At 32.6% G+C, this 26,034-nt stretch overlaps 1 protein-coding gene across 2 annotated transcripts in view; it reads right to left on the bottom strand.

Annotated features, from left to right (window-relative positions):
* LOC111000323 (Ig-like and fibronectin type-III domain-containing protein 2) overlaps positions 1–22,529 on the bottom strand; it is a 136,985-nt gene extending 114,456 nt beyond the window's left edge. For both annotated transcript variants that reach the window (XM_045632848.1, XM_045632849.1), the window contains exon 1: positions 22,395–22,529. The gene's annotated coding sequence lies outside the window, so the exon portion shown is untranslated. The remainder of the gene's footprint in view (positions 1–22,394) is intronic.
* Between the last annotated feature and the right edge of the window lie 3,505 nt (positions 22,530–26,034).

Below are 26,034 nucleotides of genomic sequence, written 5' to 3'. Positions count from 1 at the left end.
GCAAAATTGGGTCCATACAGAAATATGGTGTTATCATACAAACTAGTCGCATTAGCGTTAGCGTTACAGAAAGCTTGGTAGACAGACGGAGATAGAACATACGACCTCAGATAAGAATCGCTTTTTAAAGCCATCATTGCTGCTGTCAGGCGCAAAAGGTTGAGTACCAACTTGCCTTTTAAAACAAAATGATCACGAAACGGAAACAGTAATCTGAGACATTAAAGATTGTAGCACTACTGTTTGCTTAGCTCATCACGGGCCTTCAATAACAATTAATAGACACTTTTATATAGAAAGTTCTATAGAACAGAGCATAAAATTTTCAATACTAAGAGACAGGACCGAATTCATGACGTAGATCTCGGGGCAATAAAGGAGTGGAGGCCCCCGGTCCTCACAATTTAATCCAAATAATTAAATTTTTTGCTAAGTTTTTCAATAAATAATATATCATAAATCCTAACAGATATTTCAGTATTTAACAATACTTATAGAAATATAAATACAGATCAATGATTTCTTGTAATATTTAAGAACAATATAATCTTATCCAGGTAAAGTTAAAACAGCGAAAAAAATTATCTAAATAAAAATTGTTTAAGAGTGTTTACTCTTCGATTGGGAGGGCCCCTCTTTGTGGAGCCCCCGGGGCTGTAATCCTAGTTACCCTCCCGCAAATCCGCCCCTGTTAACAAACCAAAAGGAAGGCTGCCCGAAGTTTTAGCATCGTCATTGTCTTAACAATATTTGTTCGCCCCTTTGATATTATTTTGACAGCGAGGTTAACAAAGCCAGATAATTTTATATACCTATTCACGCCTGATTTTAGAATGAGAAGACACTATACTCCACTTGCTATCTCTCTCTTTATTTTTCTACTCCTCTAGGAACTATAAATTTAAAATACAAAATACCACCCGTGTCACATGAACGTCCGTCGTTCCAAGAGCGTTTTCTAAAGCAATTTCTGCCGCACACCACCACTATGTGAAACCAGCTCCCACCACATCGTTACCACATCGTGTGGCCGCGCTCTTAAGGTCCTTCAGGAAAAGTGCGTACCAATCCTTGAAAGGCCGGGAACGCCCTTGCGAGCCTTGTGGCAATGTGTGACCCTGGGCGGTGGTAAAAAGTTACCATCCAGCCTGTTTGACTCGTATTCCATACAAAAAATTTAGGTATTTCAGCTTCACTTGAAACTTTTTTTTAATGTAAGCTAATGACTTAAGCTGAATATACACTAATTATTTCATTAAGACATACATTTTAGTTAAACATAACAAGCATATTGTTCATTTCAAATATCTAGTTCAAATAATGTCTAAGACATGAAGTGCAGATGGTTGGAATTGAGTCCAGGGCCGAGAACTAAATATAGCCATAGAGTATTGTCAGTAACAGTACAGACGCTCTCGAGTCGACGTAAGTAATAGGTCCTAATCGTAATTTATAATTCCGATTCCGAGCAATATACAAAATATTGTTTTTACTGAAAACACACTAACACGAAACCGAACTCACCAATATTTAAGATGATTATATTTTACTATTATACGCGTGGCAATTAAAGGGTACCTTAATAGAAAAATAAAAATAAAAAATATTTATTTTCTGGTGTATGTATTTATTTATTTTCATTATATTTGGTATTTTAAAAATAAATATCCAGCCGTCGCCGCTAAAAATCGCCGCTAAAAAAAGCATTTTTAATTGGGTTCCAATGGCATATTAACACGGATATTTTTTTTTAAGTGCCATTATGTATTAATTATATACTGCTAATAAAACTATGTTAATATAAATAAAGAATTTTTATAGTAATGTCTTTTATTAACATAACTTTTACACATTTAAAGAAGAACACTGTCTAAATAATTATTAGTTTAAATACAATAATACATAACTATAATCCGTAAAAAAGTGTTTTTCTTTAAACAATTTTTTATATTTAACTATAAGATTTGAAGGATTCATTCCACAAAGCGTATTCTTTATTCATCAACGTTTCTATAGAGACTGTTTATACAACAATATCACAAAAAGAATATTTAATCGTATGGACATTAAATTAGATATAATGAATGGCATTCTTAACATATCTTAAGTATGTTCTAACAAAAATCTTATCCAGAATATGAGATAACATTCTTCGGACATATAATTACTAAAATAATTAGTGTTCGCAGACAAGACATAATGAATATTATATCATTACTTGAACATCAAATTACGGATATTTCGTGTTCATTATACATTTTTGTGTTTTTTGTTTGTTGGTTTTTCCAATATTCGCTTAAAATCATATCTATTACACGCAGCGTTAATGATTTTTTTATAGAACAGGAGGCAAACAGGCAGGAGGCCCACCTGAGTTAAGTGATACCGCTGCCCATGGACACTCTAAATGCCAGAGGGCTCGCGAGTGCGTTGCCGGCCTTTTAAGAATTGGTACGCTCTTTTCTTGAAGGACCCTAAGAATGGAATATTGAAGTGATTTAGTTTCGTATACAGATGTTTAATACTTTAAAATAACTGTGTGCTTAAAAATGTAATAAAAATGTTTTAATAAGCCAATAGAATCATTTAGAATACAATTAAAAATACCTGTTACTAACCCCGCCTGGCTTTGCATGGCTGTATATACTCGTATATAAATCAAATACATTTATAGAAAATATATATTCAACCAGAAAATAAATATGTTACTTCTATGTTACTTGGAGGTATAGATAGATAATGTAGCATGCACATTGTGAAGTTTCGTTTTAATATACAATAGAATTTAACTTGACTTTGCATAATAAAAAATTTGGTACATTTCTTAAACTTACGAACTAACTAAAATATAAACCGTCCAAATCCGTTCAAATTATTTGCTTAATATTCAAATAAGTAATTAATGAACCTTATGTCTGTATTGCAAGTGCATTGTGGACAGGAAATTCTAATTAGCAAATCGTGTTGTCTGTCGGATTGCGTGTAACTACATCACACTGTACCTAGTATGTTTCGATAATGCTCGCATAAATTACTATAAAATATTTTATAGACGATAATTAAGACAATTAAATGATTGGCTATATATCTTTCTTCTTATTTGCCATCTTCTTAAAGGTAGGCGATCTGCATGGCTGTTTTCTCGACCATGGTTATATCAACTTCGGATCATCTGTATATTAATTTATTTTTCTATATTATGTTACAAATTTCTTAACCTACATACTTAGTAAGAATAAAAGATGAATGTGTGCGTGTACTAGTGTACACTTATGTACGTACAAAATTATGTACTATAGGTATGCAACATCACAGAAATTAATTAAATAAAGTTAATCAAAAGCTTTTATTATCATGAATAAAATAAAACAATTATTTCATTTTACCTTATTACTAAGATTAGAATTTCATCAATTATGATAGAATTATTACTATCAATCTTATCGTTAATTTTTTATTTATGAATGACTTCATATGAGTGGTAAAAAAAGATGACGCGTAACCGAAAAAGTGACGGTAATTTTTTTTCCAACGCCGATAAAGATGTTTATCAAATTAAAATAAATTTTAAAAGTTTGGTCCCTATGGCCTTTTACGCTGGCACACTGCACATTATTTAAAGACCTCTCCAGCCGATCCAGGATTCAACCCAACGGTGCCATAAACTTTAAACTGAAGGTTTATATGCTTATTATAAAAAAAATGGCTTAAATAGCGAAAATGTATGGACCTTAAGGAAGTAGGTATATAGGTATATTAAGATCGAAGTTGTGTGTCGTCCGTCTGTACCATTCATCAAGGTCCAATACAACTGAGCTAACAAGATAAAACTTGCGTCTCAAAGCGATCCATTGTCATGACAGACCCTAATTTAAGTGACTGATAAACTATCTGAGAAGATTTTGAATAACATGATTGTTTTATGCATAATAGAGAAATACTATTAAAATACAATTAATAATATAGTTATTGTACCACAGAGAACAGTTCGGTGGCCAATGATATTCTTAAGATGGCACAAAATTGTCAGTCGTAAATGAGAAGAATTGAGAAACAATAAGAGAGGTTAGATATACTACTATTTCACAATACGTACTAACACTAAGAAATTATATTTTTTTTCTTGACACTCTCAATGCCAGAGGGCTCGCGAGTGCGTTGCCGGGCTTTTAAGAATTGGTACGCTCTTTTCTTGAAGGACTTTAAGTCGAATTGGTTGGCTGGTATAATGAATGAATGTATTTATCATGTCGTGAATAATTTTGCCTAAGTTGTCCAATTCTAAACCAATGAGATATACTTTCGTCGAATTCAGTGTAAGTCATAACCCGAGCGTAACAGAGATGCAAGTGAATCAAAATGTAACGATCGCCTGAATTAAAATATTATAGATCACAATATAAGAACTACCATATGAATGACACTAAAAATACTGCTTGAAATTAACTCAAGTGACATTGACTAGAACGAGAAGTACTGTCAATAATATCTCCGTCACTCCTACAGTTCACGTTTCAGTTATATTTATGTACATCTACGTCACAGTAATAGGGTTTAATACATGGAAGAATTTACATTCATAATCTTTATAAGATTAGGAAGGGTTGATCGCACATCATACTTGAATTGAGGTTACGTAACTTGAGCCAAATCAGCTTACCAGCAAATGGGGACACTTAACCGACTTCCGTTAGGTAATTTGTAATACTCGGGTATCGGAAATAACTTTCATTATTTAAATAACTCCAATTATGCTGCAAATTTTTACAGACCCAATAAAATGTTTAAATAATCTTTTAATTGATTAATATAACGATAAGAGAGTGTTGAGGTTTATTATCTGTTAAATTGTATATGATATATTGATATATATCTATATAAATATTCTGTGTTCTCTATTCTGTGTTGTCTATTCTTATAAAATGTTATGGCTGAGAAATGGTGACATTTTTGAATAATATTTGTATGTAATTACAATTATTAAAAGACAATAAATGTTTAATTTATATATTTGTAGTTACTAGTTATAAATTTTAGAGAAGGTATCTAAACTTTTTAAACAATTGACGAATTTTGATAATCTGTTACTTTTAAAGAAAGACAAGATGGCGGATTTTAATCAGGTGTGCGGCTTTATTTGTTAAAATGTAATGTCTTGGTTAAGGCATTTATTACATTTATTTTTACTGTCTGAGTGGGCAGGCTGAAAGTTGGAATGATGATTTGATAGAAATAAGAAAGGATTTGTGGAGAAGGTAATCTCGCAAGACGGTTTCGTATCCACAGATGTCTATCATATTAAGTAAATTCTAACAGTGTTTGACAACAAATGGAACTTAAGTATATAACAATTATAAGAATTTGTAAACTTTATTAATTTCAACCCCAATAACACAAATATTTAAAAAGTAAGTAAATTATAAAAAAACATACTTCTTAACGGTTTTCGATTCAACTCAGTTTCTTGTAATTGAACTGAATGAATGAACGGTGAACCAAATCGAAATTGAATAACGATAATTATTCGTTTATTATTTTAAAATGTAGTGTAATTGATTCATCGTTCGTTCATGTTCTTTTTGATTCAAATGATTGCAGGCTCGACCCGTAACTTTATAGTGGCTCTAGTTAAAATAAGTTTGACGATGAATCAAAAATACTCTTCTCAATCATTGGAATGGCTTGTAAAATTATTGATGGAGTTTTTGAGAATAGCCCGACTTATTTGTTCGTGTGGTTTTTACTTTATTTTTCTCTACAAAATTCAAAAATTAAAAAAAAAAACTTAAGTGGTTTGTGAATAGCACTTACCAATAATTCACAAATAATTGGACAGCATAATACAAAAGTGATTGTTCGTTTATATAACAAAATGACAATAGTCGATCAATCTGCAAAAAACAAATAATTTGCTTCAAAACAATTCCGAAACGAATCGACTTCGCCATTTTTCATTCCTACTTACGAGAGGTAGTTATTTCTTGGGTATTGGTACGAGATATAAACTTAAAGAGAACAATTTAAATGCCTTACAATGATTGTCATAGGTTTATAAAGCGGTGCTTCAGCCACTCTCGCCTCAGTATCAGATTTCGGTATTTCTAACACTTTTCTCTAAAAGCCACCTGATACGCTGTACCTGCCTTACTCTATTATATTTAGAAAATATAGCATATAAAACTGATTATCCAGAGCCTGTCTGATTTACTACCTTCTGGATTATTAAGCAATAAATTACCAGTAAAACTTAAAAAGGCATTTTAAATTAGGATTGTGACTAAATATTATAGAAAATGATATCTATGTAAAGAAAGTATATACATATATATAAGAAAATGTATACTTTAAATCAAATCGAAATTATTTATTCGTTTAGGTAACACAATGTACTAAATGTACAATGTAATAAATGTCTATAAAGAAATACATATTAGATGCTTCTAATAGGATTACATGTAATTTCAGTTCTCAAATCAAGCGCGTAGAACGGAAGAGAAGAACTGGCAATAAACTCTCCGCCACTCTTTTCAATTTTTTTGTTTTACGAAATGTTTGTAAGGTGCTGCAACGATTATATCATGTACCACATGATATCTTAAGGAATTAAGTTCTTAAAAAAATAAAACCAAGAGATTTGTCCTATATCATCGTATTCGTCTTGAATCGCTTATAACTTAAACCACAGACTCGTTACAGAAAAAACGGACCTATTCATTTTAATTTGTCCTCGGGAGGATTTGTGTCCTGTTGAGTCTAAGGCTGATTTATTGCGAGACCTCGAGTACTTGCAAATTTCACTTGCTTCTATCCTGAATGACGTCATTACTCATACATCCTTCAAAACATTTGCGTTATTTTGCCCTAATTTTTATCTTCAAAAGGCGAACAATCTTTACAAAATATACAATTCGCTTAATGAATTCCACTCATTTCGATTCTACTGTACTGGTAAATACATATTCATACATATGTATGACTCGATAAAAATTCGAATTTTCTAAAGACAAGACAGTGAAAGAATATAAAAAGACTGGTATCAATTATTATCTGTTATTTTAATATGTTGTATTTATGTGTATTTTATTTCCACACAAATAAAGGTACACTGCCACACGGACCAAACTTTTTAATTCTATTTATCCAATTTTTTTTAATTTGTAATATGCAGATAAACAATATTGGCAGTTAAAAAAAGGTAAAAATTATAACAAAAAAACTTCATCCTAAACCGAAATATTTCGTGTACAATTTCGAAATATACACAATTAACATCGCAACAGCAATCAGTACAACCTTGGTGTTTTTGTGGCTAGCTAAGTATACTGGAGTCATCTGCATTACGTCAATCTTTATTATTAACAATTTTAGGGGAAAATCTGATTCTGAATAAACGATTCAATACTGGTAACTCCTAAAGCAACCAGAGAAAACTTGATTGAGAAAATGTACGATGTACTTTTTTTTCTTTAGTAAAAGCCTACGAGTACCATGATACAACTGTTAACTCCGAACAAAAAAATCAAATCTACATTGGGTTATTATAGAATTCTTTAAAAAACATGTACGTTTATTGTCGAAACTATTTACATCCTCCAGAAGAGGACTAGTGCAATCTATAATTTAAATTTTAGGGAATCTTTGAGAGTTAAATTTAAGGAAATTAATATGCCTATACCTTCACCTCACAATATATTTATGAAAATATAATGTACATATTGTATACAAAAATAGTGATTACTAGAATAGAACATACGGACAATGTGAATTCTCGGAAAAATCGCATGTTGCAATTTCCCAGTTAATAATTCTTTTTGGGAAAAGGGATACTCTTCTTTTATATGTATTTAATATCTCTGAAAAGCTGTGTAAAAAGGCTTACTATAAAGTTTATCTATAAAGTATAAAGATTATCTAGTTGATAACAGGGCCTGAGACTTTTGCTAGACAGGCTACTTCTAATTAATTTGCGATGTGATACCTGTATGATGTGAAAGATTTCATAACACCAAAGACGGCCAAAGTCATCCTAGAGAGACGGGAACTAAAGGAAAATGGTATTCGCTCGCTAGAAGATCAGCAACGGTATGCAGATTTAAGCCGTCTGGTTCAACTTTACTGTCGGAAAGACTATGAACATCACATCAACGAAATCTGTCTCGAAATCGAACAGCACTCTTTGAAAAACGAATCCAGATATCTTTTTCAAAAAGTAAAAGAACTGACTGGTACTCGTAAGCCAAGAACGTGTGCTATCGAAGGTACAGATGGGCGTCTAATTACAGATGTGGCTCAAGTGTTGGACCGCTGGAAGAACTACTGCGCGGAACTATATGACGCTGAAGGGATTAGCAAGAGCAGCTCATGGGCAACAGAAGAGCCTGATATTCTACCATCTGAAATTGAGCATGCCATCAAAGCTCTCAAGTGCAACAAATCGCCAGGTAAAGATGGTGTGACAGCCGAAATATTAAAAAACCTAGGTCACCGAGGTACAAAGGCTATAATCGAGATCTGCAACACCATCTGGCGGTCTGGAAGGTGGCCAAATGACTGGACAGAATCGGTGTTTATACCTCTGCACAAGAAAGGCTCTTCTAAAGTCTGTGGGAATTACAGAACTATAGCATTGATATCTAATGCGAGTAAGATCCTTCTCCATGTAATTAACCGACGTCTTAATTACTACCTTAGCCGACAAATACCTGAGGAGCAGGCAGGCTTCGTTAGAGGCAAAGGAACGCGGGAACAAATCCTTAACATTCGCCAAATCATTGAAAAGAGTAGGGAATTCAACACTGCCGTGATCTTATGCTTTGTTGACTATACAAAAGCCTTTGACTATGTGCAATGGGATAAACTATGGAGGGTTCTACTTGAGATGGGATTTCCTGAACACCTCGTAGCTTTAATACAGAATTTGTACATAGAAAACCGTTCCTTCATCAGGATGGGCACTGAATACTCCAATATGTTCCAAACAAAAAAAGGTGTGAGACAGGGCTGCATTCTGTCACCCGCACTATTTAACATATATGGAGAGTACATTATTCGGAAGACAATGGAAAATTGGGAGAAGGGTTTTGCAGTAGGCGGAAAGAGAATAGCAAACCTACGATATGCTGATGACACGGTTCTTCTGGCAACATCCATGGAAGATATGGAAGAACTGTTCCAAAGACTCGAGTTAGAAAGCACAAACATAGGCCGACAGAACAAAAACTAAACTGATGTTAGTGGATCGAGCCAGTAAGCTTCCACGTGTCACTTGTAACATTCCTGGAATTAATATCGTAGACCGCTTTATATATCTTGGATCCCAGATCTCCAACGACGGCAGCTCTGTCCCCGAAATAAAAAGGCGAATCGGCATGGCTAAGGATGCCATGACACGTTTAGGCAACATCTGGAAGAAAAGAGGAATTGGCATCAAAACTAAAATAAGACTGATACGGGCTCTGGTTTTCCCTATCTTCCTGTATGGAGTAGAAACGTGGACCATCCTGGCTCGAGAACGACAAAGAATCGATGCCTTTGAGATGTGGTGCTGGCGGCGAATGCTCAGAATACCGTGGACTGCGAAGCGCACCAACACATCAATCCTGACCCAACTTCGCATACGAACTCGCTTGTCTACCGTATGCCTACAGCGAATCGTATCGTATTTCGGCCACACAATGCGCAAAGGCGATGAGAACTTGGAGAAGCTGATCGTGGTTGGTAACACAGAAGGCAAAAGATCACGTGGCCGTTCACCAACCAGATGGACCGATCAAGTGAAAGACTCATCGTCTTCAAAGCTATACAATGTTATAAGAGAAGCGCTGGACAGAAACCGGTGGAAGCAGATAGTCCGCGCTAAATGTTTCGTTGCTGACCACGACGCTCAGAAATGAGCTGCCGACTAAAGAGAGAGTGATACCTGTATCTTATGATAATTTTCTTCAGTATAACGACCTATAAACATACATATATAATATTAATATTAATCACTGATATGAACATAACTAAAACCAATGAACTATAGAGAACGATATAATTTAATTATATTTTTATTGTATTTTTTATAACATAATGCTTACCACTATCATGTGTTTAAGAATATATAGCTTGTAACATATACTAAAAACATTATATATGCTGTAGCGAACTAAATAAATAAATAAAGTATTTGAAATAAAACAAATACCGTCATAACCAATACTTCCAAATACTCGTAGCACTACTATATTACTAAATTGGAATTGCGAATTATATTGAATGAATACTTACGAAAATATATACAATTCCATCAATTTCTAGGTTAATTCTAGGTCAGTGAAATGTGAAAACGTATTCACGCTTGAGTACGTGAAACAACCTGCGAAACAGAGGTCGAATGAATTAACAGTCGTAACATTTCAATGAGGTTTGGATTCTCAAGAGCATTTCAAAATCAGAATCTTGGACCGATGTTTTATAGCTTGGAGACTCTCATCTCTGAGGTCCTGTTATAATATCATAACCTTGCTCCCTATCTGGCTGACATACTAGTACCTTCTGTTAATCAGCATTTCCCACCGAGAGGTGAAATGATACTGATGATGAAATCAGTTCGGTACCATCCCATAGTATTAAACTATTCAAGGGAAAACAGTAGGAGAACTTATGTGAAAGGTAGATAGCTTATGTGAAACGTTGGTACTTTTAACACAGCGCCATCTATAAGAATTGTATCAAATAATAAATATTGCGGGTATGAATTTAGATGTAAGCTATCCTATCTTTTAAGTTAGATTAAACTGCAGACAGTGAGCAAATTTGATTGATATCGGTTCGGTAGTTTAGGATAAACAATGTGACACGTGATTTATATTTATATATATTAAGATAAAAGTTCCATTGTATCCTTAACTCATCTTTTTTTAACCCAATTACTGGGATACGTCTAACATTACGTTTGAACCCCTGTACTGACTATTCTTTTCTTTTTTTAAATAAATAATCACAATATTTTCATATTACAATGAATACACCTAAAGGAATTTTCTTCTGCAGGAATCACTGTGTATTGGTACTGTCTGTTCATAAATTAATACATAAACGCGGCGGAAAACTTCATTTTACAATCAGTATACATATTCTATCCCGATAAGTCGATCAAGTGACGCAAGTGGAAATGATAGGCCGCACACTCCGAAGCAATTTCTATCATATATCCAGAAGCTTGTTTGCAAGGAAATATCGCTGCCAGCGGATGATTAGAGGACTTTATGTCAAGGATACGTCTGTCAACACAAAACCTTTTGTCAGCTTTTCTATATGAATTTTAAATGATATTTCATCTAAATCAGCGGCACGAGAAAATTAATAATAAATGAATACTAATTAATAACGGATTGATGTGAGCTGATGAATTGTTGTACTCGCTGCAATGAATTCTCCATTAGACAATGTTTAATTGAACAGCCAATTACCGAGCCGGTTATGATAATGTTGACATACAGAAATTATATTCATAGATATTATGTCACCCTCGTACGAATAATGTATATTATATATATTAAGATTTGAGTATTGTTAACAATTAGAAATAATTAAATTTAGCGTGATGCAGTATAAAGTACTATGTATTGAGGTGTTTCATTTCATAATGAGAACCTATATTGCTATGCGTTCGCATTTTTATTTCTTTGTATCTTCACGCCTTTTTTCTGAAGAATCTCTTGCTACGGTTCAGACATAGCTCTCTCGCTTCATCTACTTTCATGTCAAACATGCATACTCGTCGATTATTACTTTTATATTGTCCTTGCGTTCTCTAGTACTTCCTGGATTTGGCTTATCCAATTCACGATTGCCGTGTATATGTACTTATTAAATTGAGAAATAGCAATCATGAGCCTATTAACTACTAAACAATCAAGAGATCCATCAATATCTAACTCTTTGTGATCAAACAAAAAATGCAGTGGTGACGCAATCTTGTCCGTGACCCGCAGTAAACACACGGTCAAACTTAAAGGTCGCCCAGCTCACGAAATTATGACCTCTATAGCTGCGTAATATGGTTCAATGTTGCGTTTGACAATCGTTTTAATATTTGCTAGTAAATATTACGCTTTCAATGCAAGCAGACCTTTAGTTTGTCCCTTTAGAATACATTAATATTGTCGTAACCTAAATAACAGCTGAACAAATATTTGTGTTAGTTAAAATTACATTTCTTTATATAATTGCGCAATATCGTTCTAGACAAATTAACTATTAATTAGTTATTAACGTTATATTAACCGACTAGTTATGGTTTATAATTTAGATTTATTATTGTTATTCATTTCGTTAAGAATTGCGTAAATTTCGCGGTTTCCTAATTGTTTCATTGCTACAACAAATGATAATTTAATTGATTCAATTAATTTTCCCGTATTATTAATTTATATTTATTAAAATGTTGACTTATCTGTTATTTCATGGTTTGCTTAATAAATATATTTAATGAGCGCCTTCACATCAGGTGAGCCTCCTGCTCACTCTAACCACCGAGCAACTCCTCTGAACACTCACCATGGTAAATGCGGTAGAAGATTTAGAGATCCAACTACGCAAGGCACTTGGCCTTCAAATCAAGAAGAGCAGTTCGAACCGCTCTTCGTTTTTAAATCCGTTCATTTTAGTAATTTAAATGTAACTAAGAAAATCTTACACAATTACATTTATGTATCAAATTCACTTATAACGTTTTTTTATTTAGACTCGTACAATATCGACGGAGTCAGCAAAAATAGCAATTTTACAAGCTATTCCTAATGGACGGATAGATAGCCCCTATTTGTTATCGTTAATTTCTTTTAAAATCCCTCCTCATGCGACAAGATACACAAAATTACTCCGTGGGCCTTGTACGAACTCGAATTACCTGCATAATTTGCCAATGATTCGGGTTTTATCGAGCTATAACACCAATTATCAGTATATTGATCTTTTCCACCTCAAAAAAAAAGATGTGAAGACTAAAAGAAGCGGGAAGGCTCTGATTTTGTTTTCGTAGTAAAATGACATTTTAAGTAATGTTTCAAATGTTAAATTTAAGTTTTCTTTAGTTCTTACTTACTTGTTTCCTGTTTCATATATATTGTTTAATTATGTAATCTGTTTTGGTTTTCTGTATTGTCTTAGTGTTTGGTCTTATATGTATATAAACAGTAAGTTTACTTATAATTAAATTAAGAAATAAAGATAAAAATAACAAATCTGTTAAACCATTCTTTGAGATCTTTACAGCGTAAAACGGGAGGTAACAATGCGAGCAAAGAAGCAGCACTCATTAACCTGAATGAGGTGCCCATACTACCCTTCCTCTGTAATCTACTACGTTATAAACTATCTATATCAATTTATATTCTCTATGGTACTGCGAATTCAGTCTGCGAATTTTGAAATTTTTTTTTTTTTTATTTTGAAACTCTGCTATCTATAGTTTTATCTATTATCTATAATACTACTATGTAAAATGTTACGAAAAATATTTTATCAAGTAGCAATGGGATTTGACTATGACTCGTAAGACATATAATAAATAGAACTTTGAAGAAAATTGTGTCGCGTTTTCAAACACTGCATGGACAATGATCTTTTAATAAAGTTTAAGTCCTAAATATACATAGTCCGGCCAAGTTCTGTTAAAAATGAAAATGCATTTTTTTAATGAAGTAATGTAATATTGTTCAAAATTTATACCTACATATTTATCAGTCTAGTTTATCTTCTATTTGTTGCTGTATCTGTTATAGTACGATATGAGAACATACGACTTATATAAAGCATTTGGAGCGTCTGGTATATGACCGACGGCTCCATACGTACTTTGTGCCAGGCGATCACTGCAATCCAATTTTCTTTAACTTCTCATTTATAAAAAATATGGGAAAAGGTGCAAAATGAAAAGTTTTAAAAATAATAGTTTTAGTTTTATTCTAGGAGTATAATGTATATCACATATAATTATTTAACTAATGTATACAAATATTGTAGTTGTATGTATTTTAAAAGAGTAAGTATGGAGTTTCTTATCCATTCTTCTCCACACGAAACTACCTTTTGGAAGGGGCAACTAGAATCATCTTTATATTTTATTTAACGTTCAAAAGTGCCATTTTAGGTGGTTTTATTGAAATAAATTATTGATTTAATTTGTATATAAGTGTTTCAAATTCAAAATAATTAAAAAAATTATGTAAAAGTACCTATTTATGGCCAGACTAGTTAGATAGTTAAAATCGTTTGTATGTGTGCCACGAATTACGTATAAAGAAATATTTACAGTTAGGACTAGGGGGCGCCACTAATTTATAACGCATACAAACAACTGATTGGACGAATTGAGAACTTCACCAAACAAAATAAATTTTAAACTAAATATAACAAAACGATTTAACGGATCCTTTTACAAACAACGAATTAAACATGAGAACATTTCATTTGTCAGAAACTATCAAATAACAACATTTTACGGAAATATTCCGCTGTTTTCATTAATAGTAAATTAAAACAAAAATTGTAAAAGTTTGATGCCTCTGGCAGTATACTTTTAATGTTGGCAGTATTAACTGAATGTTCGCTGTGTATTTCCTCTTCATTAATTAAATTAGACATACCACACCTAAACTATCGATTGGAATTTTAATTTTAACCATACGGCAAAATGAACTCAACTGTAATGTTTAATTAAATATTATTAATTTGACTATTGCCCTGGAAGTTCTCACTAACCGTGGCCTTTCTTCTTCCTTTTGCCTAGTAAAGGACTCAATATGGTGGTGCGTTTGGATCAGAGCTACACCAATGGACTATAATTATATGTACGCAGAAAACCAAGAATTCGACTACATATGTGTCAGACACAGGGTTATATTCTGATATATATCAGAATATCTGTTTTGTGTGTAAAAAAAAGAGAGAACTGTTTTTACGCCGGCTTTTCCTCTTGGCCTACACCCTCTGTCTTCTTTACCGATGAGTAGGGATGCCTACAGGTTTAAAATTAATAACGAGGAATAAATGATATCTTACGTTCCACAATAAATGTATTTTTTTTATTAGTAAAAGAAACAGAAATGTAATGGTGCCCCGCAGTAGTTCGTTTAATATAGATTATAGCAAAGCCTCTGCTACTCTGTGTCAAATGTATTCGATTGAACTATACCACAGCAAGTAGTGCAACAAAAAATGTATTGTTTGGTTAAAAAAACAACGCACTCGTGAAAGTGTGACGCTTCCTCCGTAGACGTAATATCGACAAAACATTTCCTCTTTTACCGCTAATTTATATAGAGCACTATTGCAACTTTATATAAGTAATATATATTATCTTATTACCGATGTAGTCGGGATGTAATTCCCGACGCCTCAAATAGTAGCAGTGATATATAAAGTCCCTGGACACGATGGCAGGGGAGTAAAGTAAAAAAAAATATATATATATATATATATTATCTGACAGCTGTGTTCAATATTCAGCGTGCAACTCTCCTCCCTGAGGTCGTTCCGGGCTGTGCACCAATGGACTATTTATGTGGGCTCGCTCGGACCGTAATGGAATGAGGAAATCGGCATGTCTCAAAACCAAAATTTCGGACATGTCACGACCAATTCGACTAGAAAGTATCAATTCTTACGAACCGGCAAAGGTTTCTGGCATTGAGTGTCCATTAATGATAAATGTGCCAGAAGGCTGATCACCTACTTGTCTATGAAATAAAAATGGCCTCTAGATTAATATTTTAATTATTTAAACAAATGACGATCCGTCTTTCTACAATTCTTAGGACACACATTTAAGAAAATCACAAAGATTTTTAATACTAGTTAGGATTTAACTATGTTTTCACAATGCTGCTAATCAGCTTTTTGCAAGCCGACCTTGTGCGGGTCTGACGGCAAAAACTGTAGTTTTTGTTCATACCAGCTCAACCTGACATTGAAATAGTTACACTGTGAATAATACAGCCATTGCTATAATAATTTATAAACATTATCATAATAAAATGTATGAGTATTTGTTATTGCAATTTAAACCTCTATTAACTTTATATATGTATATATGTGACAACTTTTGAGTTGTGTTTGCCAAAATAGAACTCAGGATTTGCCAGGATGAAATCGTGAACCATTAAGCCACTGGGAAGCTTATGGTCATGATCTTGTATTATAATAAGTACTAATTCGACTTAGGAAAAAAGCGTACCAATTCTTAAAAGGTCGTCAAATCGCGAGCCCTCTTGCATTCAGAATGTCTATGGGCGGCTTTAACATCGTATACCATAGTATCATTTACCATCAGATGAGCCTCCCATTTGCCCCCTGCCCAGAAGCAACATTCGTTATTTCATTAAAGTATAAAGGATTTTTTTTTAAATAGTGTTTGTTTAAGTCATACAATAGATTATAGGTCGACCTTAATATTTTACTACGACAGATTCAACTTATTATACTATTAACCCTAAAAGTAAGCGAGTAAGTTCAGAAAATATTTATAATAAATTGTGCTTCGTGTCCAAAACTTTAAAGGGATTTGATAAAAGGTCAAAGAGAGTTTATTATTAATTCGCGGTAAACAATCGTAAATGTGGAGAACGTGACAAAAACGGATTAGGTTTTGAAAGGGAGAATTACTTTTTTAACTGTACTTTGATAATTTGTACACAAATCGCGTATTTAATATAGTAAACACACTACACACAAGGAGGCTTTCGCTGGGACAAATCGTTCTAATTTGATTTTAGTATTTTTTTTTAATTTTCAATAGTTTCATGTAATAGGAGGCAAACGGCCTGTGGCTCACATGATGTAAAGTGATACCGCCCATGGACACAAACATTGCGAGAGGGCTCGCGATTTGCCGGCCGTTTAACAATTGGTACGGACTTTTCTAAGGACCCAAGTCGAATTGGTCCGGAATTACTTTTTTAATACAGTTGCTCAAAAAGTGGCATATTGCAGGGAGGTATAGCGTTCGGAAAGTGGGCTATTACACACTCGTGCTTTTTCTTTGCCATTCCCGCACTCGTGCGTTTTCTTTGCCAACTGTCAAAACAATGTGTATTTAAAAGAAAAAACTAACCACGAAGGTTTTATTAAAAAAATTCATAGAAGTTTTTATGATATATGATTTCTAAATATTATAATAATTGGATTCAATAAGGTCGATTAGGTTTCTTTTCATTTCATATCAATTAAAAAAATATTAAAAAGAATTTTATAATATATGCAAATACGTATTTTTAAAAAGTTTACTAATAATTGGATTCAATAAGTTAGGTTAGGTTTATTATATTTCATATCAATAAAAAAAATATTAAAAAGAAAAAACTAAACATGAAGTTTTTACTAAAAAAAATCACAGAAGTTTTTATGATTCATGCAAATATTTTAAAAAGAAGCTACTATTTGTTTAAATATCAGATTTAATGATTGGACTCAATGAGTTAGATTTGGTTTTCTTTCAATAAAAATAGTCTACTGAAGAATTGGCTGTATGGGCCAAGTTCCCTTTGCCTACCCAGAATGGGTGAAGAAAAGAAAAAACAAGCTTTGCTCATATTCTTGCGGTTGGCGCCATTTTCCAAAAATGTTCTTTCGAGTTGAGTTATTTGTTGCACAAAATGAGTAATTTCGACGAAATTTTTTTTTTAATGAATACCACCCGAACGCAGTATAATTGCATAAAATGCTTCGGAGAACAATTTACCGGAAACATATAAGTCGCTGCATATCTACGTGCAACGAATTTATTCCGTAGAGAGAAGAGAAAAAAAGCAAATAGTTTAATTAAATTGCTTAATTTTTTCGCAACTGTATTAAAAATAGTCGTTCAGTACACGTGCGGAACCATCATTGCAACTCGTTCCGACTGTCAACCCTCACCTTCGGCTGCGCCTCGGCTCGGGTAGACATTCGTCGGAACTCGTTGCAATGACAAGCTTTCCGCACTTGTAATGAAATATACTATAGTAGGCAGCTGGTTCCACATCGTAATGTCACCTAAACTTTTTGAGCAAACCAGCATATGTTCAATGTTTACTGCTCACCTGACTAATATTTAAATATTTGAAACGAAGAAACTGAAAAATAACTGGTAAGATTTCAAAAATTATTAATTATTTACTTAAAATTGTTGGGTAGAAAATGGCGTGATATGTTACTTTTAACTTTAAAACATTATTTTTCTCATTTTAGTGACAATTATGTATTTGTTTCAAATAAGAATAAAATTCTATCTAATTCCTGAGTAATATAGGGATTTTATTTTTATTGTTCTTGATATCCCTCATTTTATATTTTTCTTTGATTATTGTTATTTTGTGTGTGTGTTTTTATTTGTAATAAGTGTTATTTCTATTTCATTCTAAAATGTTTAACTAACACTAACAGTCATTTTATTCATATTTAAAGGGGCTTAATTGACTTCTACTACTATAAATGAACTTTTGAGCTTTCCTTTAGTTAAGGCGAAGGCTAAGGGTCAAGGTGTAGTACACTCACAACAATTGCACCGCATAATCGCGACTCAACACAAGTGCAGACATTACACTCATTTGCAAGTAAGTGGGCTAAACATAAAGGGCAGCTTTAAGTTTTCATCATGGCCGCTTTTGATACTATTTCCTATTTATAAATATAAAAAAAATCCAGAATCATGTTCGATCTGTAGACCAGTAAATATTAACAATATTTTTAATCTACATAGTAATAATTAAAAATAGATAGGAAATGAGTTCGCTCCATATGTCCATATGGTATATAATGCTGGCGTTTCCTTGCTGCATTGCGATTATTCGTTAGGGAAAACACCAGCTCTAGTGTCTCCGGTGCAACCAGGTGTCTCATAAATCTTTAATTAGCGCTTGAGCACTAAATAAACATAAAATAATTACATGAGTTTTATCTAATTTACGTAACGTAAATGTAATATTCGAGAATTCAGCGTAAATATTTGCATATCATCTTACTGTTTTTACTGTGTTTAAATTTGCCTTAAAATTTGCTGTCAGTTTCAACAGCCATAGAGAGTATACAGTTTAATATATATATATCAGGGCCCACATATTGTGGTTTTAATCTTCTTAATCACAAAAAAACAACGGTGTTTTCTTCTAAACATGCCTCCGCTATCAAATCATCAAAGATGTCATTGTGTAATAAGGAAGAGAATCAATATAACGATCACTTTATACCATAAAACAGAGCATAAATTGCGTACCGTTCGAATTATTAATTATTTATGTCCAAGAGCTCAATAATAAAACAGAACTCAAAGGAAAATGCATACGTACATATTAATCCTACAAAAGTTTGATGCTCCAACGACGGCTTTTACGGGTCAAAAGTAAACCAGGAAAAATTACAAAATATACGTAAATAATAAATTAATTTTTTACCTAAAATATTACTTGAATTTACGTTAATAAAACTATAATCAATAAATTTACGATATCAAAAGGTGAAATCATTTTATACTTCTTCAATTCAATAGACGAACGATTGTTTAGTTGCACGAATCTTTGACATGTTATTATTAATGTAAAATTAAATGACCGAAACTAAATATATATTTTTGACGCAAGATTAGCGCCTTGTTTACTTACAGGGTCAAGCCTTACCAAGTTGGTTTGGGAGTCATCTTCCGTACGTTATCGCATTGAATTTGGAATTTACGTAAACTTAACTAAGCATAGTCTCTGAATCAATAACTAACTAACCTTTTTTTTACTATTTTACCTTACAAAACAATTAATGTAATAAATATATTCGCCTATGCGATTGACAAACGATCTGAATGAAACAGATTCAGAAATATAAGAATAAAACCTAAAAAAGTTGTAACTCTTTTTTTTCTTTCTTTAGATGTCCACCTATATACAACTTCCAAATACAGACATTTATAAACCTTTCTTTAGGCCTCCGTCGTTGTTACGAGCCGTAACAATTTGGAGTTCACTCCCGTCATTGAATTTTGACTCACGGAAGTAATAGTTCCCGATAAATCACGACACTGAAAGGTCAGTCCTAGTTTCCTCAAGATATTCTCTACTTAAGCTTGCTACGCAAATTACCAGTTCACAGCCAAGGCTTGACACCTGTAGTCGTGCTGTAATGCTTGACATAACAAAGCCAATAAGCTAACGAGTAATAAATCTTTTACGTATTTATTGACTGTTATTCATAATATTATCATATTTATTTATAGAAATTGACAGGAAATTCAATGAATCGTCTATTTACGAACAATAAGAAAATATAACAGCCAACACAATAGAGCATTGATTAATAAACAATATTGTTTGTAAACTTATTGTATTTTCTGTATTTTCCAATTTTCTATTATACGAGACATTTTTACCCTACAATCCTAACCCTGGATGATATTAAAATCGTTACAATGGTTTAAACATTTCTTCATACTGCTTACATTGTGTAGATAATTATTTACGTTTAATCCTTACATCGTTAATTAAGATTGATCTATTTACGCTATTGTGATTAAAACCACTCATCCAATCGGTAACTAAATAACTAGACGAAACTATGTACCTACCTGATTTCCTAAGGGCATTATATTTTGTAGCTTCTTTAAATATAATATTATTAACCTACCGATTCATATATAAATTTAATAATATATATGTAACTTAACCTAGACACTTCTGTATCTTTCTATAGTTCAGCCCTTTGTGATGGTGACATGCCAGAGAGCACATGTTCTAGACCAGTATTGGCCTAGTGACTTCAGCGTACGACTCTGAGATCGTAAGTTCGATACCCGACTATGCACTAATAGATTTTTTTTGCGTGCGCATTTAACATTTGCTCGAATGGTGACGGAGAACGTCGTAAGTATTCGCGTGCCTTAGACTTAAAAAGGAAAAAAAAGTTGTCAGGCACAGGAGGCCAATCATCTACATGCCATGATACATGATAAAAGGTTGTAGCACCACTGATTTATTCATTACAAGCTGACCCGGCGAACTTTGTTCCGCCTTAATGGCAATAAATAAGCAGGTTTTTTTTATTGGAAAAAAAATACAAAAAAATTAAATACCCACATTAATCATTCATTATTATTTCTGTATTTTAGTACATAGGTTGCATATTTGCTCTCGAGATTGAGAAGCACGAAGTCGAACCATACTATCGCGGCGCTGTTCACGTGCAATTTGTTGTTCTTCTTCAGTCCTTTCATTTGCAGTATTTCGAATTCTTCTTGCATTACGGCTTTGTCGGGAAAGATTCGATCGTCTTTGAAAACTCAAATTTTCAACCATACCGAGTTTTATAGTTCACTGTTTATACAAATGGGCAATGGCACTATCATTTCATTATAATTGTTAATTATTTATTTAATAGAAATAGTTTGAATATTGATTTCTTACAAATATCAAATTGTCATTACATAGCTGTCATTATACGTCAATAGCTATCATTTGCGTTTTCTTATTCCAAGTCTGATTCCTTTTTGTTAAACCACGTTTTATAGTGACTGACGTTTCATGTCAAGTCACAAGGGAACGCTGTCGAACGGGATAAAAAGTATCCTATGTCCGTCTCCTGGCTCTAAACTACCTCCATACCAATTTTCACTCAAATCTGTTCTGCCGTTCTTGAGTTATAAGTGGTGTAACTAACACGACTTTCTTTTATATATATAGATTTAATTGGCTATGTACAGAAAAACAATGTCCAGTGCAACAAGTCAGTAGGCCAACACTGATCTATATATACTGTGTGAAAGATACATATATATTGTTGAAATACATATATTGCGTCGTAATTAGAAAACAACTAGTAACAAACGAATCGAACCTTGTTAAATTTTAATGCTATATTTACTTGCAATATATTGATTATTATATAATTTGAAGTAACCCTGGAACAAGTAAACTCATAATATAGTATGTAATAATTTTCTTCAATATTATAAAATCTTTGTTAATAAGTACTTACTGTGTACTTAAGAATTTTAATTTAAATTTTGAAAAAAAAAATTACATTAATATTTATTAAATTGTTTTTAGGCTATGTATTTTTCTAGGTCTGTAAAGAGGAAGAATCAAGCAATCATACAAAATACTGTTTTAAAAATTCCCTATCACACAGAGATAAAAAAAATGCACAGCATTACATTTTCTTGAATAAGGAAATGAGCAGTTAGGTCAGCTGACCGCCTACAATCTAAGAAATGCATGAAAACAATTGAATAATTGTGCATTACATCATATTTGTTTGTACCAAATAAATAATAAAATGTCATTTATTAAATTAAAATAACGCAACTAAATTAAAATATCCAATACATATAAAAAAAATACTGCAAAATAGATCGACACCCTGATAAAATCTAATTAATAAATGTTACGAACCTCTTTGACTGGCGCACAAAATCCTTGCACTGCACAGATAAAATAAAAAAAATAAAAACACTTATTCGAAATTCAAACACACGCGGCGCGAATTCGAATGTTTCTGCCTACCGGACGTGTGCGCGCAACAGCCGACGCCTGACAACTGGCTAAGAAGAGAGGCAATCTAACCGATTTTTCCAACTCGGAAAACAAGGCATTTGTTTATTGATACCTCAATTTGCCTCACAATCATTTAGTAACAGGTTCTTACGAATGCATTTATAAATCGTATAGATTTCTGTTGTGTCAATCAAGTCATTAAGAAATCTTCATAGGCCTTTTGTAGGAAGATAAAATCGGACATTCGGCTCAATCTTATTTAACTTGGATTACTTTTTAATAGGTTATTATTAGGATTGTCAGATGAGTTTCATAGCCTGAAACAATCGCTTAAGATATTAAATCATTAAGGAAGAAAAGTCAAATTAATTACATTCACTACTGTTAAGGGTTCTGGCCTAAGCCCACTTATAAATAAATAACGAGAATCGGAGAATAAGATTTCATATAACTAGTAAATGGACATCTTAAATAATAAACAGTTAATTTATTATATTAAAATAAATTAAAAACAAAAATTTGTCCTCTATCAGCAGGAGGCATGGTGAAATAGGAGCACGCACTTACATCATCATTTTTATTTATTGTTTTATTTTATTACTAGGGTTGCCTGGAAGAGATCGCTTGTTATCGACAAGGCCGCCCGTTGCATCCCTTGTAATTTTTATGTATTGTGTTATTTGTGTGTCTTTGCAACGAAGTGTGAATAAATAAATAAATAAATTATCGCGAACCACACGCAAACACAGAAATAACTAATACAATACTTAAAGAATGAAAATTATATACTTAAAATACCAAGTCAAAGTATAAGCATACATATACGAGTATGCTGCCAGTGCCCACCCAGGGGGATGCAGGACTGGTAACACGTAATGAAGCTCGTAAGAACTCGTTTTTTTCTAGTCAAGGGAAATAATCTTCACCGTGCCAGCACTCATTAACTGCACACATAGAAAAATCTACATACATTCGCAGCATCTAGACGAACGTGTTTCGTACGAACGAACGGCTTCCGTATTTCAAATACGTATTTTATTTTGACTTACAGGACGCTTGGACGTATTATTGGATTCTTAAAAATTCCAGTTGATATGGTTTCGGTTTCTAAATTCAATAGTATTTTTTCATACCATTACCTCCTATAAACTAAAATTGGGAATCACAAACCGAACGAAAAATTAATAACTTTGTGGTAATTTTTGAAAAACTGACAAACTTGCTTCGATAGATGATTGTATAGTAATTTATTTATTTCGTAATCCTACATCTAAAATATATTATATATAAAAATAAACAATTACACGGAAAAAACAGCCAGGGATGGAATAAGTACATAATACATTTAACTACGAAAACATTTAATAAGACACAAACAAATAAAAATTGTTCAATACATTTAACTAAGTAGTACCTAATCGGGCTATGTTGTGTGATGGTGAAAAAATTGGAGTAAGTACCTACCATGGCATGTATATGGAGTATGCTCATGATGCAGGTGATTTTGCACTATGTATTCTTAATACTCCTTTTAACTTTTATCCATATTTCGCGATAGCTTCATCAAGTCAAAGCTTAAGTATTGGTCTTTGTGTAAATTATATATCATTATAATCATTAAATAATAGTAACAGGGACTTACGGAGGCATTTATAAATAATATTTTTATTTAAATTAATTTATTAAATTTTTTTAGTCGTGTCAATCAAAGAATCATCAAGAAATCTTTATAGGACCAAATTCGAGGAGATTAAACGAGACATTTGGCCCAATATAATTGAACTTAGATTACTTTTTAATTTGTTATTATTATTGTTCTGATGATATGAGTTTTATAGCCTGGTGAAATAATTGTTTTAGATTTCCAAACCCTAAGACATTCATATTATCAAGGAAGTAAATACTTAAAATAGACTAGAGCTGTAAATCAAAGTTCGAGACATACATAGGTACACATATATGCTGGGAAAATAGAACGTAATGAAGCCCTTAAAAAAACTATTTTTTTCTAGTCAAGTAATTTATTCGTACCATTACCTCTCATAAAATGAAACGCATTGGAATCGCAAACCGAACGAAAATGGATGACTTTGTGGTAAGTTTTGAAATTTAACTGACAAACTTGCTTCGACAGATGATTGTATAATAATGAATTATTTAATAATAATTATTCTTTGAATATATTGTAAACGTACAATTGCGATGCACCTCAGTTGTAGGTTGTCAATAGGCTCGCAATGAGAGCTCTTAGTAGACCCCTTGTTTCTGAAAATCGTAATATAGCGAGTGACATTAAATTTGTTTGTCAAAGGAAGCGTACTCGAGTCGACACTTAGCTCAATTCTCACATCTCCGGCCTTGCTGCGAGGCTGTATCTTAGGTCAGCTCATTGTCATCCATTGTTAATAACAATATGCAATATTAAGCGTTAGCCACTTACATATTTTAATATTTTTACATGGTAATTTTTAACGCTAATTAAATACAGCTGTCGCCTTCATGGATATGAAATTATTATGTCTTTGTTTACTTAGTGGTATAACCATGCTTTTTGTGGTGTATATGAATGTACTTACTTGTTTTCTGTTTCATATATGATGCTCAACTCTAACTCAATATAACTATTTATATAGGTAAGGATGTTAAATTGATTCTTGAATTTTCTATCAGTGCGCAAGTCAAGGGCGTAGAGCGGGCAAAAAGAACTGGCAAGAAACTCATCGCTACTCTTTTATTGTTTATCTATGTAATCTGGCTTTGTGTATTATATACGTGATTTATTTTATAATAAGTATGTTAGCTGTACGTAAAAAAAAATATTAACGCTACAACCTACCTAATTGGCTATTAATTTAACAGCCAGTGCCTGACTCTAAATGTAAAGATATTTTCCTTCATCGGTACCAACAAGTATTAAGTGCGCACAGAAAGTCCTTCGGTGCACAGCTAGGTATCGAACCTACGACCACAGGGATGAGCCGTACAACTAGGGGAACACTGCTTTATGTGCATAATTAATAATTTCTCCTATAATAAATATCCAAAAATTTACAAAGCTACAAAGGTAGCTAATTTCTTGTGCCTGATACTAGACTTAGACCCATATAATATATTTATAACTGTAGTGTAAGGGCCTTTTTTTATTATTATACTCTGTACTATTATTGTTTATTACTATTGCGTTAATAGATAAAGCAAAAGAAGATGTAAAATTCGGAAAATCTTTTTATTTTAAATTTATTCAGTTGTATATAATAATGGCATGTTTTGAATAATATCTTATTTCTTGTATACGTTTTCATTCCTTGTGCTTTACAACCCCGAGATCGTTTGAAATAGGATTTTTCTATAGGATATTTTTCTAATAGACCCAAATCCTAAATACGTAACTAGATTGATCAGCTTTGCGTATAAAGGAAATAATTAAGAAAAAGGATTTATGTTTACGTATATGCAGACGTATTTAGTAGTTTTGTAACGAATACATTTATCTGCACATTTATCAGTAGGCAGAAAAAGAAAGAAAGAAAGAGAGAAT

This window comes from Pieris rapae, chromosome 21, assembly GCF_905147795.1.
Source record: "Pieris rapae chromosome 21, ilPieRapa1.1, whole genome shotgun sequence".
Classification (NCBI taxonomy): domain Eukaryota; kingdom Metazoa; phylum Arthropoda; class Insecta; order Lepidoptera; family Pieridae; genus Pieris; species Pieris rapae.
Note: the sequence above shows the minus strand (reverse complement) of the source record. Positions and strands in the feature narration are given on the sequence as shown.